At 37.2% G+C, this 6,927-nt stretch overlaps 1 pseudogene; it reads right to left on the bottom strand.

Annotated features, from left to right (window-relative positions):
* Positions 1-3,103: 3,103 nt before the first annotated feature.
* On the bottom strand, positions 3,104-4,225 carry LOC114045260 (annotated as a pseudogene).
* Between the last annotated feature and the right edge of the window lie 2,702 nt (positions 4,226-6,927).

The following is a 6,927-nucleotide window of genomic DNA, read 5'->3' as shown; positions in this document are numbered from 1 at the left end:
TACCCCAATTGACAAATGATCAAAGATATGATTAGTTTTCAGATGAAGTAACCAAAGCTACATATAGCCATATTCAAAATGCTCTAACTCACTATTGATTGGAGAAATGAAAATTAAAACAATTCTGAGATACTATCTCATACCTATTAGATTAGCTAATAGGACAGAAAAGGTAAATGACAAATGTTGGAGGAATGTGGGACAAATGATACATTAATGTACCTATTGGTGGAGTTGTGAACTGATTCAACCATTCTGTAGAGCAACTTGGAACTGTGTCCAAAGGGCTATAAAACAACACATACCCTTTGACCTAGCAATACCACGACTAGGTCTGTATCCCAAAAGAGATTTTTAAAAAAGGAAAAGGACCCATGTATACAAAAATATTTATAGCAGCTCTTTTCTGGTGGCAAAGAATTGGAAATTGAGAGGATGCTTATTAATTGGGGAATGGCTAAACAAATTGCGGCATGTGATTATGATGAAATACTTTTGTGTTATAAGAAATGATGAGCAGAATGCTCTCAGAAAAACCTGGAAAGGCTTATATGAGCTGATGCAAAGTGAAATGTACTGTGCACAAAGAAAGTAACAGCAATATTATAAGATGATCAGCTGTGGATGACAGCAATTCTCAGCAATACAATGATCCAAGAGAACTCTGAAAGACTTATGATGAAAAGTTCTATCCATCCCTAGAGAAAGAACTGATGGTGTGTGAATACAGATTGAAGCATACTTTTTTTTAACTTTATTTTTCTTGAGAGTTTTTTCTCTATGTTTTCTTTCACAATATGACTACTATGGAAATGCTTTGCATGACTACACATGTATAATCTGTATTGAACTGTTTGCCTTCTCAATGGGGGGGCTTGGAGAGGGAGGAAGGGAGAGAATTTAGAACTCAGAGGTTCAAAAAGTTAATATTAAAATTATTTTTACATGTAACAGGGGAAAAATTAAATACTAAATAAAATTAATTTTTAAAAAAATTGTATTTTATAAATAAGTTGCTGATCTGCATTGTATTAATAGAAGGTATTTTCATACTAAAAGTTTCCCTCACCGATGAAAGTGTGTGGACATGTATGCATGTAAATGTGAAATACTTTCATACACATATCTATATATCTATAGGTGTACACGTGCATATGCATGTGAGTACATGTGTATATATATATACATATTATGTACATGTGTACTGACTACTCACTCTACTGTGGATATAAGTCTACATATATATGTGTATATTTACATTTATGTGTATATTCATTTATATACATATATGTATTTTAGCCAGTCATTTTTCCAACTCTTAGTGACCCCATTTGGAGTTTTCTGGCCAAAGATATTGGAGTGGTTTGCTATTTCCTTCTCCAGATCATTTTATAGATGAGGAAACTGAGACAAACGAGTTTAAGTGACTGGCTCACGGTCACACAACTAGTAAATATCTGAGGCTGGATTTGAACTCAGGAAAATGAGTCTTCCTGACTGCAGGCCTGGCACTCCATTCATTGTGCCATGTAACTGTCTTTAGCATGTATGTATAGATGAAGCTTATTGATTGACTAATATAAATATACATACAACCATATATGTATAACACATAGAATACTATATATCCAATCATCTTTTTTATTATGTTGTTATGGAAATGCTTGTCTTATTCTGTAATTGTTTTTTTTTAAATAGTACTATATATGTTGTAACATATCTACAGATTTTTATATAAATTCATGATATATAAGCATATATATGTACTAATTAACATATTTATATACTAAGACATGTTCTAAGCAATAAAGTCTATATTTCTATACCTCATGTTGTTTCCTATCTCATCAGTCAGTGTAGGTAATGTTTTTATTTCATCATGAGGTTTGCAACTGTACTATACTCTTTTAAACTTTCTTTTTTATGTGTGACTGGGGCCAAAAATATCATCACATACCTTTGTTGATGAACCTCACTGAAGATCCTTAAACAACAGGTATTTTGTCTACTGTAGATTCCACACTCCAAACCTTTCCACTTTGGTAGAATCTGCCATAGTTTGGCAGTCTTTCTTCTCTTGCACAATCTTTGAAATGGAATAAGCCTTAATGAAAGAACATGTGAGCCAAATAACAAATTTACTCCAAGTGGTTTACAAATGATAAAGTCATCGAATGGTTCTAGGTCCTGTGGAAATCTCTGTAGCTTTTTCAGAAGTTTAACCTAGTGGTTCCCAGCCTTTCAAGGATGACTACCATTTTTTTTTCACATTCAAAGGTTTCATGAACACTCACAATAGATATTGGACTATTAATACCTGCTAGTTGGTAAAATTCATGATGATAAAAAGCTATTAACACAAAATGAAGAGATGGCCAATGGATAAACAAGGGTCATCCATTAGTATCAACACAGTATTAAAAGAACTAGAAAGAATCCTCTATCATTTTTTAAAATGTGCACTTTTATTTGAGCTGATCTCAAGTCAGTATACTGGTAAAGTTCCTCTACTCCCCCAAGTATTGGCACCAATATTACGAAACTCCAGGAAACACTGCAAAGAGTTTCCATTCACATGAATGTTGGCAGGGGGTAGGCAGGGTAGGAAGGGAAGAGCAATTACAGTTCTGATATAAAAAAAGGATCAAATACTAAGGCACAAAATACAAAAAGTATTTTTAGGATTCTATAACTTACTTCCCTCCCTTTTCTGGATTTAAGTAGTTCCTTTGTGTAGAGCAGGGCAACCTTCACAGGGGCAAGTAACTCTCTGTAACATTGCATTATGCAATAATTGCAATAGCTATATTTTAAAATGTTCAGATTCCTGAGGATACACAGTATAACTATGAGGATGTTTGCCTTCAAATTATTTATACTGGTTGTCACCTTCACCATTCCAGTTTTTAAATCCTGAGTCAAGTACTAAAATAACAATAATAATAATGAGGAGGGGGAGGAGAAACAAAGCCATGCCAATCTCATCTTTTTTGGGGAAGCAATTATCATGTTATACCCTGTGATAAAAAACACACACACACACCCACACACACACACCCACACCCACACACACACACACACACACACACACACCCTGGTCTATTTAGAAGTATTTGTGGTAAATAATAGAAGACCCAGATTCATAGTTCTCTTGCTTTCTGATCCACATCTTTTGCAAGGTAGAAAGGGAAGCCAGAATGGAGCCTCCAATCCAAAAAAAAAAAAAAAACTGTGCTGAGGTGGGGTGATGATCTTGATTTTCGTTGTGCTAGAGGCTAGGATTTTAATCTTCTTTTACATCGTGTTAGCAATGCCTGGGTACATGATGGTGTCATCAGACAAAATGGTATTGTCATACAGATCCTTATAGATATCAACATCACACTTCATGATTGAGTTGAAGGTAGTTTTGTGGGTTCCACAGCATTCCATACCCAAGTAAGATGGTTGGAGGAGAGCTTCTGGGCAAATGAATCTGTCATTGCCAATGATAAACTGACCAACAGTTAGTTATAGCAATTTTCTAGAGACCTAGATGCAACAATAGCCATCTCCTGCTCAAAGTCTAGGGCAACATAGTACAGCTTCTCCTTGATGTCATGCATAATTTACTTCTCAGATGTGGTAATGAAACTATAATCTTTCTTGGTCAGGATCTTCATGAGATGCTGTGTCAGGTCGCAGAGAGCTACGTCCAGATGGAGGATGGCATGGGGAAGGGAATAAACTTTACAGAATGGCAGCATGGGCCATCCCATAAATGAACAACATCACAATTCCAGTGCTACAATACAAGGAACACAGGCAACATAACCTGGATGTCCCTGTATGTGACTGGGGTGTTGAAGGTCTTTTTACATAATCCATGTCATATTTTCTCTGTTGATTTTGGGAATTGTGAGGGCTTCTATGAGCAGCACAGAGTGCTCTCCAGGGTCACATGGAGCTTATTGTAGAAAATATGGTACCGGATCTTCTCTATATCATCCCAGTTGGTGACAATGCTATGTTCTATAGGAGTACTTCAGAGTCAGAAAAACTCTCTTCCACAAGGCCTTATTCCCCACATAGCTGTCTTTCTGACACATACCCACCATCATATTGTGATGTCTGGGGCACCCAGCAATGGAAGGGGAAAAGCGCCAGGGGCATCATCTTCTGCAAAGCCAGCTTTGTACATTCCAGAGCTATTGCCAATAATGATTGTAGCAATATCGTGATCCATGACGAACTTTGAAGTGGCAAGTTTAAACTCTTTTTTTTTCAAATTAACAAACTGTAATTGTTTTCCCAAAGATACATTTTTTTCCAAACACATCCATCATACACTATAACCAAAAAAAAGCAGCGTACATGAAATAAGAGAAAATAAATTAAAAATCCATAGCATAGGTAAAGAGGCTGTTCTAGTCTAGAGGACAGTTGAGTTTCCAGCAATATAAGAAGGCTCAAAAGTTTCTTTTATAAGAATGCCTACTAGCAAGGGTTCCAGCAAGGTAGTTAGTTGGTTTGTAAGTCAGCCTTGAATATGTGAAACAGTTCTGTGTTTTGTTTTGTTTTGTTTTTCTTTAGAGTTTAGAATACCTTCATTGTCCTGCAATAGGCAGAGCTATAATGTCCAGGAAAAGAGTGAGAGAGGGAACGAACAAGTTTAAACTCTTAAGAGAGAGAGGAGGTTGTTTTGTACCGAGAGGCAGGGAGGAAGAAAGTACCCAGCTGAGTGGAAGAGCTCACAGTTTGAAAAAGGCCTGTATGATGTTAGGTGGTTCCCCTTTGAGGGATTATAGAAGAACATGGAGAAGTCACCCAGAATGAGAGGGCATAGACGGGCTGCTCTTTGCTTGGTTGGAATGAATACCCATATCAGTAATATTACCACAACACTGAAGAATCAAAGTAACATGTTCAAAAGAATACCTATTTTGTTCATTGCAAAAGCATCCACATAAATTTGAAAAATAGTGATATATGTGTATGAAATATATTTATTCAATCTGCTATAGTATGTTTGCTTTTTTATGAATCTGGATCAGAATTGACTAATGTAGTCTCTTGCTTCTCTCCTCATTCCTCACTGAATAATTTGGCGGCTGTCCCGCTAGTTCAAAGGCACACATCTCACTGTCTTAGTATGCCTCTGAATGCCTGTAGCTACCTGAGGGTAGATTGTGTATCTCAAGATGCCAAAGTCATTAGATTGTAAGTCCCAACCATTAGACTGTGAGGGCAAGTATTATTTTTATCTGACTTTGTATCCCAGTATAATAGTTGGCACTTAATTAAATCCTGTTGACTTGACTTTGACCTAAGGATTGCTCTTCAGACCTGGTTCCTTCCAGCTTGGACAGAAATACACTTCTCTCTAAGAGTTGGGGAACTAGAAAGACAATTCTAAATCAGTAATACTCAGGGAGTGAAAGAAACCCAAATCAGCCAGCCTGGGATCAAAGCAAACTTTAAAAATGGAAAGAGGGGCAATGTCACATTTATCTGCTTTTTTTGACCTTGAAATTCTATAATTCTCAATGTTCTTAGACTACAGGTATTATAAAGATCAAAAAGATTTCATTTGCTAAGTGCACAGAGACTCCCATGATGGTGTACTGCTCTTCTTGGGGCTTCTCACTCATTTGCCAACAAGAAAGAACAAGAAAGCAATAGCTGCTTACCAAATGAGGGCTGTACGGGACAATGCTTGGAATAACTACCTTAGTAGGTGTGGTCAAATACCATACTCACCTATCAACTACATTCATTTCCAGGTGATGGGGGAAAATGCATGCCAAGCAGTATTTCCATGGGCACATCCAATGCAACTTCTTTGTGGAGGATTTCCTAAATTTCACTGGATTATGATTTCTGAGACTATGCTGCTTCTCAAGCCAGAAATTTTTGTTTAGCTTCTGTCTCAAGGCAATTGCATCAGGGATATGGTTTTTGTGGTCCAAAAATATGGCCTATGTAATTCCCATAATCCCAGATCAGTAAACTATTTGTCCTTGCTCTTTCCCACCCATATTTCTGCCAGCCTCACCATTTGCCAATAGTTTATTTGTGACTTGCTTATTAATTAAGCAAACCTCTTACCTCCACGAGTCTGCCTCTTAGTATATGTTGGCAAGATTCAGCATTGTCATTGGGGAGCTAGTGAGTAGGAGTCTGCAGAAACATCCCTAACTTGAGAGGCTTGTTTTCTATTGGCTCCTAAAGTACTCCCCAGCTGTGCAGAGCATAGTTCTAGATGTCAGCCCTAAAAGATTGAGTGTAAATCAACAATCAATGTAACCTTGACCAGTGACATTTGGCTGAAACTTATATTTATGTCACTTCAAGAAATGTTATGTTAACTCATTAGGGTTAAGAATTTGGTTTAAATTTTCTAGAGGTATTTTTAAACCGATTGATGAATGTGTGGGTGATTAATGGAGAGGGAGTGATGTGAGAGAGGGGGAAGAAATAGAAAAAAAGTATGCAAAGCTTATTTTGGCTCTGGCATTGCTGTTTTCTAGTACTGTAGAGATTCCCCTTAACCTTCATTCCAGGGCTTCTATTCTACACAAGCTACTGTGGCTGCTTCACTCAAGTTGGGGGAACACAGTAAGATAATAGTGATACCAGATAACGTTGTGAGACTTACAAAGTGCTTTCCCCAATCAATCAATATTTATTAAGTACTTACAATGTGTCAGGCACCATGCTAAGCAAGGGACACAACAACTTCATGAGGCAGTTAACTGCAATGTTTATGTAGAAAAGAAAACTCAAGCTCAGGCAAGTGAAATGAACTGTCCAGGGTCACACAGCTAATAAATGTCTTAGATGCAGCCTAAACCCAAGTCATCAGATGCCAAGAACAGTGCCACAACAGCTGTTTGCAAGGATTTGATGTCTATCCTGTGGATAAGGGATGGAGACTTGCTCTGCATG

The sequence above is a fragment of the Vombatus ursinus genome, unplaced genomic scaffold (genome assembly GCF_900497805.2).
Source record: "Vombatus ursinus unplaced genomic scaffold, bare-nosed wombat genome assembly UNPS02014778.1, whole genome shotgun sequence".
Lineage (NCBI taxonomy): Eukaryota > Metazoa > Chordata > Mammalia > Diprotodontia > Vombatidae > Vombatus > Vombatus ursinus.
Note: the sequence above shows the minus strand (reverse complement) of the source record. Positions and strands in the feature narration are given on the sequence as shown.